Consider the following 12815-nt stretch of genomic DNA (forward strand, 5'->3'; position numbering starts at 1 on the left):
AGGTTCATAGTATGTAGAGCATAGAAGAGTACACAGAAACAAACCCTTCAGCCCATCATGTCAATCTAACTCAGGGGTTCCCAATCTGAGGTTCACAGACCCCTTGCTTCTTCAATCTCTCATTGCTGCAGTTGGAGGATCCCACCTGCTTCAAAAGGGTGACAATCATACCAGTGCCCTAGAAGAGCAGAGTGAGCTGCCTCAATGGCTATCACTCAGTGGCACTCTCATCTACTGTGATGAAACACTTTGAGAGGTTGGTCATGGCTAGAATCAACTCCTGCCTAAGCAAGGACCTGGATCCACTGCAATTTGCCCATCACCGTCATAGGTCTACAGTGGATGTGATCTCACTGGCTCTCCACTCGGCCTTGGATCACCTGAACAATAGCAATAACTACGCCATACTGCTGTTTATTGACTACAGCTCAGTGTTCAACACCATCATACTAATCAACAAGCTTCAAAATCTGGGCAACAGTTCTTCCCTCTACAACTGGAAGGTGTACAAGAGTGAGACAGATTAGTGGTGTCACAACAATAGCCTTGCACTCAACATCAGTAAGACCAAAAAAATTGATTGTGGACTTCAGGAATGGGAAGTCAGAGGAACACATACCAGGTCTCATCAAGAGGTCAACAGTGGAAAGGATGAGCAGTTTTACGTTCAAGAATGTTAACATTTCTGAAGATCTATCCTCAGCCCAACATATTGATGCATTCACAAAGAAGGTATTCCAATGGCTGTATATCATTAGGAGTTTGAGGAGACTTAGACTGTCACCAAAGATTCTTGGAAATAGCTAAAGATCCACCATGCAGAACATTCTACTGGTTGTATCATCTGGTATGGAGGGGCTGCTGCACAAGACTGGAAGAAGCTGCAGAAAGTTACAAACTCAGCCAGCTCCACCATGGGTATTGGCCTCCCCATCATTGAGGTCAGAACATCTTCAAAAAGTGATGCCTCAAAAAGATGGCATCTGTCATTAATGACCCGCATCACCCAGGACCTGTGCTCTTCTCATTGACGAGGTGCAGGAGCCCGAAGATACACACTTAACATTTTAGGAACAGTCTCTTCCCAGATTTCCTACCTCAATTTTTTTGCTCTCTTTATGTGCTACCTACTTAATTTAATTTAAATATATATTTATTATTGTAATTTCTAGTTGTTTTGTATTATTGTTATCTATTGCTATGTATTGCTGCTGCATGACAACAAATTTCACAGCATATGCCCGTGGTATTAAACCTGATTCTGATTGTCTAATGTCTCCTTATAGCTTGCACTTTTTAATCCAGGCAACATCCTGGTGAGCCTCTTCTGCACCCTCTCAAGCCCTCCACATGCTTCCTGTAATGCAACAACCAGAACTGCACACAATACTCCAACTGTGGCCTGGGCTAAGTTTTATACAGCTGCAACATGACATCCGGACTTTTATACTCAGCTCAAGTGTGCTGTATGCTTTCTTAAACACTCTATCCACTTGCATTGGCAGTTTCAGGGAGCTGAACTTGCACCCCAAAATCCCTCTGTACATCAAAGCTCAAAGGATCCTACCATTTACCATATACTTTCCAATTACACTTGACCTCCCAAAATGCAGCCTCTTACACTTAGGATGGTTTAAACTCGAACTGTCATTTCTCTGCCCACATTTACATTGACAAGTGTGGCTGGTTCACTGCTCCCGTGCCAATGATAATTTGGATCAAAGTCCTCCAGTCCTGGTTACAACTTCCAAATTTTAAGAATTATTATAAAGCAAATCAACTTAGATTTATTGAGTCTTTTTTTGATGAAGAAAAACCGGCATGGATTAGAATAGAATTAGATAAGATAGGAGAAAACATACCAGAAGGTTTTATATATAAATGGGAATCCAAATGGATAAGGGGAAAAAAAGAATCTCCTATATTAAGACACTTGATTGATTTATGGAATAAGGTAAATACAGATGATGAGATAAAGAAATCTTTATTAGCAAAAAGAACTTTAATTCAAAATAGGCTTATTCCTTTTACAATGGACAATAAACTTTTACATAATTGGTTCCAAAAGGGGATTAAATATATAGATGATTGTTTCGAAGGAGGTATATTGATGTTGTTGATCAATTTAAAAATAAATATAAAATATCAAACAACACTCTTCTGTTATTTTCAATTAAAGGCTTATTTACGAGAAAAGCTGGGTCAAACAATGTTGATGCCAAAACCTAGTGAAATAGAAATATTAATTCAAAAAAGAAAAATTAAAAAATTTACATCTTGTATGTACAATTTGATTCAAAAACAGACAATTGAATCTGGAATTCATTAATCAAGACAAAAATAGGAATCTGATTTGAATGTTAAAATTGATGGAAAAAGTTGGTCAAGATTATGTTCTGATAGTATGATAAATACAATAAATATTTGACTTAGATTAATACAATATAATTTTTTACATCAATTATATATAACACCACAAAAAATAAGTAGATTAAATTCAAATATGTCTGACCAATGTTTCCGATGTAATCAAGAAATTGGTACTTCTTTACATTCTACTTGGTCTTGTTTTAAAATTCAACAATTTTGGATAAATTTAAGACTTTTATTGGAACAAATTACTGGAGTACAACTCCCACGTAGTCCAATGTTATTTTTATTAGGAGATATTGAAGGGACAATACCGAAACTTAAATTGAATAAGTATCAGAAAAAATTTATAAAAATTGCATTGGCAGTAGCCAAAAAAGTTATCGCAGTTAGTTGGAAATCTGATTTATATTTAACTATGGATCGTTGGAATAATGAAATATATAGTTGTATTCCACTTGAAAAAATTACATATAATCTAAGAAATGAATATGATATATTTTTGAAAATTTGGCTCCCATACATACAAAAGATGGGATTAAATATATAGGTCCTTTGAAGATAAAATTATAAAGTAATTGGGGAAAGTAAAAATATTAACATTATTTTGAACTCCATGGAGCATGTGGGGATCCTCCGATATCCAGGCAATCTTTTTTCTTCTTTCTTTTTTTTTCTTTAGATAAGGGTTAAGGGGGGGAGGGTTAAGGGGAGGGGGAGGATCAATATTGTTTTTCATTTTTAATTACATTTATTCTTTGTAATTTTCTTAATAAATAAATAAAACAGTCCTCCAGTCCTGATTTAATTTTTTGGATGCAGTATCGACCATCCATTTCTCTCCACAGATGCTGCCCGATCTATTGAGTTCTCCCAGCAATCTATTTCATGCTCCAGATTCCAGCATGTGCCGCCTCTTGTGTCTCTTTGATTTTACTCTTTTGAACTTGAGCTGATGCTATGACGAGAAGAACTGGGGGACAAAGCACTAATATGGCTCCCTCATATGCCCATCTTCCACATCTGCCCATCAAAGCTCAACTGGCCATTGCCAGGACTGTGCACTTGGCTCCAGTGATGCCATTGGCCCTTTGGAATGGGAAGGTCTTCGGTCTGAGCTCCACAAGTTGAGGAGAAAGCTAAAGCTGACCCTTCAATGGGGTGACATTGTTGGTGGGACCAATAGTGCTGATGTTAAAGAGGACTGAGGTGTGGTTGTGTTCATTTCACTGAAAGCCAACACACACAAGCAAGTGATTAGGAAGGCAAATGGAGTGTTTAATTTTATTATGAGCAGATTGGAAGATAGGAGCGAGGTGCTGTGACTTTGAATGAGCCACACTGAGATTGGAGCTGTAAATGTAAAAAGTCTTTATTCAGCCTGACAGGCAGACATTCTGGAAGAATCTCTCTTGGAGAGTGTTTGGAGATTCTTACTGAAGTCAAAGTACGTTGAAGTTTCTTATAAAGAAGTTTCTCACAAAGATAATAGCAGGTGATGAAATGCAAATTCACCCTCAGCACTTAATGGTTATCACCCAGTGGCTCTGACATCCACCATTATGAAGTGATTTGGGAGGTTGTTTTAGGCACGCAGCAGCTCCAGTCTCCCAGACAACCTCGTCTCACTGCAGTTTGCCTCCAGCCAAAACAAGTCTATGGCGAACACATCTCCCTGGTCCAATGCTCATCTCTGGAGCATCTGAACAGTAAAGTCACCTACATCAGCCTATTGTCCATTTACGACATCTCTGCCTTCAGTCATATAATTCTAAGCAAACATCACCCGTCCAAGACGTGGAAGTCAATGCCTTCCTGCAACTGGATCCTTGACTTTCTGACCTGATGAAAGGTTTTGGCCTGAAGTGTCAACTGTTTACTATTTTTCAGAGATACTGCCTGGCCTGCTAAGTTCCTCTAGCATTTTGTGTCTGTTTCTTTGGATTTCCAGCATCTGCAGATCTTCTTGCATTTGATCCTTTTACTGCTCTCACTGCAGACAGTGGCATTTATTCATGCAACCATCCTTGCAACCAATCTTCAGCCTTGAATAAATGCCACTGTCTGCAGCGAGAGCCACATTGCAGTGAAAATCAAAGATCCAATCACAGGAAGGCATTGACTTCCATATCTTGGACTGGGGCAAAACACTGGCCATGTCTTGAACAAGGAGAAAATATTAGAAGAACTCAGCAGGTCAGGTAGCATCTATGAAAATGAATAAACAGTTGTTGTTCTGGGCCGCGACCCTTCATCAGGACTGGAAAGGAAGGGGGAGAGTGCCAGAATAAAAAGGTGGGGGCAGGGGAAGGAGGGCAAGGCGATAGGTGAAGCCAAGTGTGTGGGAAAGGTGAAGGGCTGGAGAGGAAAAAATCAGATAGAAGAGGAGAGTGGGCCATAGGAGAAAGGGAAGAAGGAGAGGACCCGGGGGAAGGTGATAGGAAAGTGAGGAGAAGAGGTAAGAGGCCAGAATTAGGAACAGAAGAAATGGGAAGGGGGAAGACAAAGAAAAGAAGAGAGAAAAAATAAAATTACTGGAAGCAGAAATGGATGTTCCTGCCATCAAACTGGAGGCTCCACCATTGATGTTTCCTTCACCCACATATCCTCCATCTCCCAGACATCCGAGCTCACCCCATCTTCCTGTTGCCTTAACGGGGATAGAGCTCCTTTTGTCCTTACTTACCACCCCATGAGCTTCTGCATCCTCCACAACCTCTGCCATCTCCAAATGGATCCTACCACCAAACATATCTTTACCTCCCCTTCTCTCTGCTTTCCACAGGGATTCCAAGGGAGCATGATTCCCTTGTTCATTCATCATGAGAGAAATGCAAACAGAGGTGTTACACCTGCTATTCACCTCCCCCCTCACCTCTATTCAGGGCCCCAAGGAGTCCTTCCAGGTGAGGCAACACTTCACTTGCAAATCTGCTGGAGTCATCTATTGTATTCAGTTCACCTGATGTGGCCTCCTCTACATTGCTAAGAGCCAATGTAAATTAGGGGACCGCTTTGTCGAGCACCTCTGCTTCATCCACCAAAAGCGTAATTTCCTGGTGGCCAACCATTTTAATTCCAATCCCCATTCCCATTCCAACATGGCTGTTCATAACCTTCTCTTCTGCAATGATGAGGTTACAGGGTGGAGGAGCAACATCTCATATTCCATCTGGGTAGTCTCCAACCTGATGGCATGAATATTGATTTCTCCTTCTGGTAATTTGTTTTCTTCCTCTTGGTTTCACTTTTCCCCTTCCCCTTCCCTCGTCTTCCATTCCGCACTATGGCCTCTTACCTCTTCTCCTTACCTGCCTATCTCCTCCTCCTGGGTACCCTCCTTCTTCCCGTTCTCACATGGTCCACTCTCCTCTCCTATCGGATTCCTTCCTCTCCAGCCCTTTCTCTTTCCCATGCACCTGGCCTTATCTATCACCTTCTAGATAGTCCTCTTTTGTTCCCCACCATTCTTTTTATACTGGTGTCTTCCCCCTTCCTTCCCAATCCTGATGAAGAGTCTCGGCCTGAAACGTCAACTGTTAGCTCCCCTTCAGAGATGCTGCCTGACCTGATGAGTTCCTTCAGCAGTTTGTGTGTGTCGCCACTGTCTGAAATACCTTTTTGTTTTTCCTCCTTCTTAAATCCATAAGACGTAGGAGGAGAATTAGGCCATTTAGGTTATTGAGTTTCTTTTTTCTTATTCCTTATTTGCTCACTAATGCAGTATTTCCAAATTAAATACTTCAATCAATTCATCCACCTAAAATTAAAGTGGCACTATGTTTTCCTCTGTAATGTTTTGCAAAGTTTGAGATTAGATTAGTTTGATAAACTAGGAAGGTCCCTGAGTTTTAATGAGCTAAAACATTTAATTTTACATGCGAACTGGGACTAATATCAACCCAGCCCCACAAGCTCACCTCCCCCATGACTGTCTGCAGGAGTCTGGGAGGTTAGATGGATAAAGAATAAATGTGAAAAATGCCTGTGAGCATTTCACTGAGCCAAGGTGGATATAGTGCAGCTTTCCACTCCACAGCACCCAGTGTAAACACATCAATGCTTATCAGCTCTCCCTTCTAAAGCAAGGTACAAAAATGCAAGGAATGGGCAATGCTCCTGTTGCCCTGGTTTCAGTCACCTGTCAGTGAGCAGACTTGAAATGAAAGGGAACTTGTACAGGGCAACCATTTTATAGCTCTAGGCAGAGTGGGCAGAATTTTGTTTCTTGGATTAAGGAAATAAATTTTATCAGCAGTCTTTGTGGTGTTCTCGCCTTCCCTGCACTACAAATAACACACAGAGTCAGACAAAGGATTAGATCTGAGGAGTTTGCACCCATGAATTAGCATTGAAAGGCTGAGAAAGGGATGGAGCAGGTAACTGGTTACCTGGAATCCACCTGTGCCTTTTGACAAATAGATGAATCATTTCTTTGGGTGATGGAAATTCTGGCAGCTTTCTTACTGGCTGGAGGATGGTAGGTGCGGATGGATTAGTCAGCCAGTGATGTGATGGGTGTGTCATGTGATGAAGGCTCCATGATGCAGTCACCAAGACCTGAATGCTCCCTGATCACCATTACCAAGCAACGACCCTGTCAAGTTCTGCAAAAATTTTCCATGTCGCTTTGTAAGGCTGCTAAATTTCTCTTCACAGGACAAAGCCAGCTAATTCAGGAATCAATCTGAAACCCTCCCTTTGTCACAAGTATACCCTTCCTTAAAGAGGAAAATCAGAATTGCATACACCGTTCTACATAAAATCACAGAATAAGGGCGCAGTTTTAAGGTGCTGGGGAGTAGGTACAGAGGAGATGTCAGGGGTAAGTTTTTTACTCAGAGAGTGGTGAGTGTGTGGAATGGGCTGCTGGCGGCGGTGGTGGAGGTGGATACGATAGGGTCTTTTAAGAGACTACTGGATAGGTACATGGAGCTTGGAAAATTAGTGGGTTATGGGTAACCCTAGGTAATTTCTAAAGTAAGGGCCTGTATTGTGCTGTAGGTTTTCTATGTTGCTATGTATTTTGCACCAGGGTCTTATATAATTGCAGCAAGACAGCCCCACTCTTTCATTCAACTCCTCTTACTTGCTGAACCTGAATATTATTTGTCAGTGATTTGACTAGAAAGGCAAGCAGTTCTCTTTGAACACCATTAACTTCTTGTCATTTTACAAATTATCTGTTTTTCTATTTTTTTTAACTCAAAGTGGATTACCTCAGATTTTTCTGCATTGTGTCTGTGGGCGGCACAATGGCAATACTGCTTCAGAGCCCCCGAGATCTGGGTTTGATCCCGACCTTGGGCGCTGTCTCTGTGGAGTTTGCACGTCCTCCCTATGACTGTGTGTGTTTACTCCGGGTATTCCAGTTTCCTCTCACATCCCAAAGACATGTGGGTCTGTAGGATAATTGGCTGCTGTAAATTCCACTCCAGTGTGTGGGTGGTGATTTGTGAAGTGGTAGGAATGTGGGAGGGAATAGGATGTGGAGGGATGGATGGAGGAATAGGATGGATAAGATTGCTCTAAGAGCTGGTGAAGCCACAACGAGCCACCGGGCCTCCTTCAATGTTGTAAGGAAGTATGAGGAAAGATAAATGTAAAAAAAAAATCTGCTGTGTTCTTGTCTATTCACTTGGCCCATCTAGGTCCCTCTGATTCCTCTACTGCCATCCAGCTTTGTGTCATTAGCCATCCTAGATTCCTTCATCCAAATCACTGATGCAGATTATGAGCAGCAACAGGCCCCACCACACTCCAATAGTCACAGCCTTGTGACCCAAATGCGGCCATTTGATTCCTGCTCCCAATTGCCCGTCCATTAACCTGCATGTTGCCCACAATGCTGTTTCATTGCCTTTTGTGTGGCATCTTACTGAAGGCCTCCTGAAGGTCTAAATCCTCTTGCAATGAGCATACATTTTAGCCTTGCCAATTGTTTGCTGAACAGGTATGTGCATGAACACCTGGTGCCACTGAATACCAGCCCCTTTCAATATCTCATCACTTAACGTACAGGTAATGAAAAACTATTAGAAAGGCAAATAGTATGTTGGCCTTTATTGAAAAAGGATTTGGGTTCCAAAATTGAATCGTCCTAATACTTTCCTTTAAGTTAATTCTTTTGTTCACCTCTGCACCATGCATCTGAGACTTGGCCCAATTACTTGTTATATCAAAATAAGGAATGTGTTCCTTGTAAGCAACAGTGAGAGCTAGAATGTTAAGGTCAGGGTTGTTTGAAAGTCAGAAATAACAGTGAGGAAAACCATTCTGCCTTCTGACACTGGAATAAGTTTATCAATCCATTTTCTTGCATTCTAAGGGAAAGATGAACAGAAATTCCTTTACACCAGAATCAGAATCAGGTTTATTATCACCAGCATGTGACATGAAATTTGTTAACTTAGCTGTAGTAATCAATGCAATATATAATCTAGCAGAGAAATAAATAAATTAATAAATAAGTAAATCAATTACAGTATGCATATATTGAATAGAATAAAAATCATGCAAAAACAGAAATAATATATATTAAAAAAGTGAGGTAGTGTCCAAGGGTTCAATGTCCATTTAGGAATCGGATGGCAGAGGGGAAGAAGCTGTTCCTGAATCGCTGAGTGTGTGCCTTCAGGCTTCTGTACCTCCTACCTGATGGTAACAGTGAGAAAAGGGCATGCCCTGGGTGCTGGAGGTCCTTAATAATGGACGCTGCCTTTCTGAGGCACTGCTTCTTGAACATGTCCTGGGTACTTTGTAGGTTAATACCCAAGATGGAGCCGAGCAAATTTACAACCCTCTGCAGCTTCTTTCGGTCCTGTGCAGTAGCACCCCCCCCCACCCCCACCCCCTATACCAGACAGAGATGCAGCCTCCATGGTACATCTTAAGAAGTTTTTGAGTGTATTTGTTGATGTATCAAGTCTCTACAAACAGTGTATATGACTCCAGGATTGTCCTGGCAGGTTGTATGATCATTACTGTGGTAATGGTGCAACCTTGTGGAAAATCTCAGCCCCTCCAAAACTTTTGCCAGCTGCTTCCAGTGACTCCATCCTCCTGTCCTATTCACAATCATTGTGTTTGTTGCCCCTGATATTTAAAGCTCTCTGCTCTGGTGAGCTGTCCCTCTCATTCAACATCAACAAAACCAAGGAGCTAATCATTGACTTCAGACAGAGTAAGTTGGAGACCGTATGACATTTCTCATTGGTGGGTCAGAGGCGGAGAGAGTAAGCAGCTTCAAATTCCTGGGCATTAGCATCTTGGATGACCCATCCTGAGCCCAGCACATAGATGCAATCATGAAGCACACATGCCAGTGCCTCTACTTTCTCTGAAGCTTCAGGAGATTCAACATGTCACCAAATACTCTCACAAACTTTCACAGATAGACTGTTGAAACTATTTTGACTGGTTTGCCTGGTCCAACCATTCCAATGCACAGGAATGCAAGTGGGTGCAGAGAGTAGTGGACACAGCCCGGCCCATCACAAGCACATCCCTCCCCACTGTTGACAGCATTTGCAGGAGGCAACACCTCAGGAAGGCAGCATCTATCATCAAGGAGCCCTGGCACCTGGACCACGCCATCTCCTCGCAGCCACTATAGGGCAGAAGGTACAGAAACCTGAAGCACCACACCATCAGGTTCAGGGACAGCTACTTTCTAACAATCATCAGATTTTTGAGCAGACCTGCTCCACCGCCTGCTGTACTCACTGTTGCCAATGCTGAGCTCAGCAAGATCTCACAGCCACATGCCTCCTACCTGCCGGCATGAACATTCAACTCACAGACCTCTGTTGATACCCCTGTCCCCCCCTTACCCTATCCCCATCTATAATTTTAGTCTGGTTCTCTTTCTCTCTCTTTTCCCCCCTCACTATAATCTCCCCCCAGCCCTACCTTTCTTTCTCTTTTATTTCCCATAATTCTCCAACTTCCCCCAGCCCATTTCCCTCCAGCCTATCACTTCCCAGCTCTCTACTTCATCCCTCCCCCACTTCTTATCTATCTATCTATTTATCTATCTATCTATCTATCTATCTATCTATCTATCTATCTATTTATTTATTTATTTAATTTTAGAAATTACAAAGAATAAATGTAATAGGAAAATAGTAAGAAAGATAATATTAACCCTCCCCCCCTCCCCTTAACCCTCCCCCCGCCTTAACCCTTATCTAAAGAGAAAAAAAAGAAGAGAAAGATTGTCTGGATATCGGAGGATCCCCACTTGCTCCATGGAGTTCAAAATGATTTTGGTATTTATTTTTTACTTTCCCCAATTACTATAATTTTATCTTCAAAGGACCTATGTATTTAATCCTATCTTTTGTAAGTATGGGAGCCAAATTTTCAAAAATCTATCATATTCATTTCTTAAATTATACGTAATTTTTTCAAATGGAATACAACTATGTATTTCATTATTCCAACGATCCATAGTTAAATATAAATCAGATTTCCAACTAACTGCGATAACTTTTTTGGCTACTGCCAATGCAATTTTTATAAATTTTTTCTGATACTTGTTCAATTTAAGTTTCGGTATTGTCCCTTCAATGTCTCCTAATAAAAATAACATTGGACTATGTGGCAGTTGTACTCCAGTAATTTGTTCCAATAAAAGTCTTAAATTTATCCAAAATGGTTGAATTTTAAAACAAGACCAAGTAGAATATAAAAATGTACCAATTTCTTGATTACATCGAAAACATTGGTCAGACATATTTGAATTTAATCTATTTATTTTCTGTGGTGTTTTATATAATTGATGTAAAAAATTATATTGTTTTAATCTAAGTCGAACATTTATTGTATTTCTCATACTATCAAAACATAATCCTGACCAGTTTTTCCCATCAATTTTAACATTCAAATCAGATTCCCATTTTTGTCTTGATTTATGAATTCCTAATTGAATTATTTGCTTTTGAATCAAATTATACATACAAGATGTAAATTTTTTAATTCTTCCTTTCTGAATCAATATTTCTACTTCACTAGGTTTTGGCATCAACATTGTTTGTCCCAGCTTTTCTCGTAAATAGGCTTTTAATTGAAAATAACAGAAAAGAGTGTTATTTGATATTTTATATTTATTTTTTAATTGATCAAACGACATCAATATACCTCCTTCGAAACAATCAGCTATATATTTAATCCCCTTTTGGAACCAATTATGTAAAAGTTTATTATCCATTGTAAAAGGAATAAGCCTATTTTGAATTAAAGTTCTTTTTGCTAATAAAGATTTCTTTATCTCATCATCTATATTTACCTTATTCCATAAATCAATCAAGTGTCTTAATATAGGAGATTCTTTTTTTTCCCGTATCCATTTGGATTCCCATTTATATATAAAATCTTCTGGTATATTTTCTCCTATCTTATCCAATTCTATTTTAATCCATGCCGATTTTTCTTCATCAAAAAAAGATGCAATAAATCTAAGTTGATTTGCTTTATAATAATTCTTAAAATTTGGAAGTTGTAACCCTCCTAGATCAAATTTACATGTCAATTTTTCCAATGATATTCTTGACATCTTACCTTTCCAAAGAAATTTCCTTACATATTTATTCAGTTCTTGAAAAAACTTCTGAGGTAATTGTATTGGTAAATTTTGAAATAAATATTGCAATCTAGGAAATATATTCATTTTACAGTGTTAACTCTACCTATTAATGTTATTGGTAACATTATCCATTTATCAAGATCCTCTTTTATTTCTTTTTAATAATGGCAAATAATTTTGTTTATATAAATTTTTTACATCATTATCAACTCTAATACCTAAATATTTTATCCCGTTTATTGACCATCGAAATTGAGTTGCTAATTGACATTGATTATAATTTCCTTTGGTAAGGGATAAAATTTCACTTTCATCCCAATTTACTTTATAGCCTGATACTTTCCCATATTCTTCCATTCTAAAAGATAATCTTTGCAACGATTGCAATGGGTTTGTTAAATAAATCAAAACATCATCAGCAAATCCCCACTTCTTATCCCCCCTTGACCATCCCATGTTACTTCACTCCTGATGAAGGGTTCCGGCCTGAACCGTCGTCACTACCTCCTCCCATAGATGCTGTCTGGCCCGCTGAGTTCTGCCAGCATTTTGTGTTTTTATTTATTTCCTGCATCTGCAGATTCACTCGTGTTGCAGACAAGGTAGCTTGTTGCAGGGACTGAGGGGTCAGTCTTCGCTATGACACCGAAGGGGGTGGAAGGGGAACGCTTTTGCTCTCTGAAATAATGTCCCAGGATGATTTCCATTCAGCTGAGAAGGCAGAGAGGGGCCCTGGTTTGCATTAAATCTGTGTTATCTGTGAGGCATAAATGCATTGCAGATGACAAAAGATACAAGAACCAAATACATCTGAAAAGTAAACACAAATACACTGTGTACTTCTAAAAGTATTAACACA

The 12815-nt window shown here is 39.9% G+C and overlaps 1 long non-coding RNA gene across 3 annotated transcripts in view; it reads right to left on the reverse strand.

The window, feature by feature from the left end:
* Positions 1–12815, reverse strand: part of LOC132384659 (uncharacterized) — a 50784-nt gene that overhangs the window by 14391 nt on the left and 23578 nt on the right. For 2 of the 3 annotated variants that reach the window (XR_009508973.1, XR_009508975.1), the window contains exon 3: positions 11250–12713. The exons of the other annotated variant lie outside the window; for it this stretch is intronic. This is a non-coding gene — a long non-coding RNA (uncharacterized LOC132384659). Of the gene's footprint in view, positions 1–11249; positions 12714–12815 lie in introns of those variants that run through there. 3 annotated transcript variants of the gene reach the window in all.

Source organism: Hypanus sabinus, chromosome X1 (genome assembly GCF_030144855.1).
Source record: "Hypanus sabinus isolate sHypSab1 chromosome X1, sHypSab1.hap1, whole genome shotgun sequence".
Classification (NCBI taxonomy): Eukaryota; Metazoa; Chordata; class Chondrichthyes; order Myliobatiformes; family Dasyatidae; genus Hypanus; species Hypanus sabinus.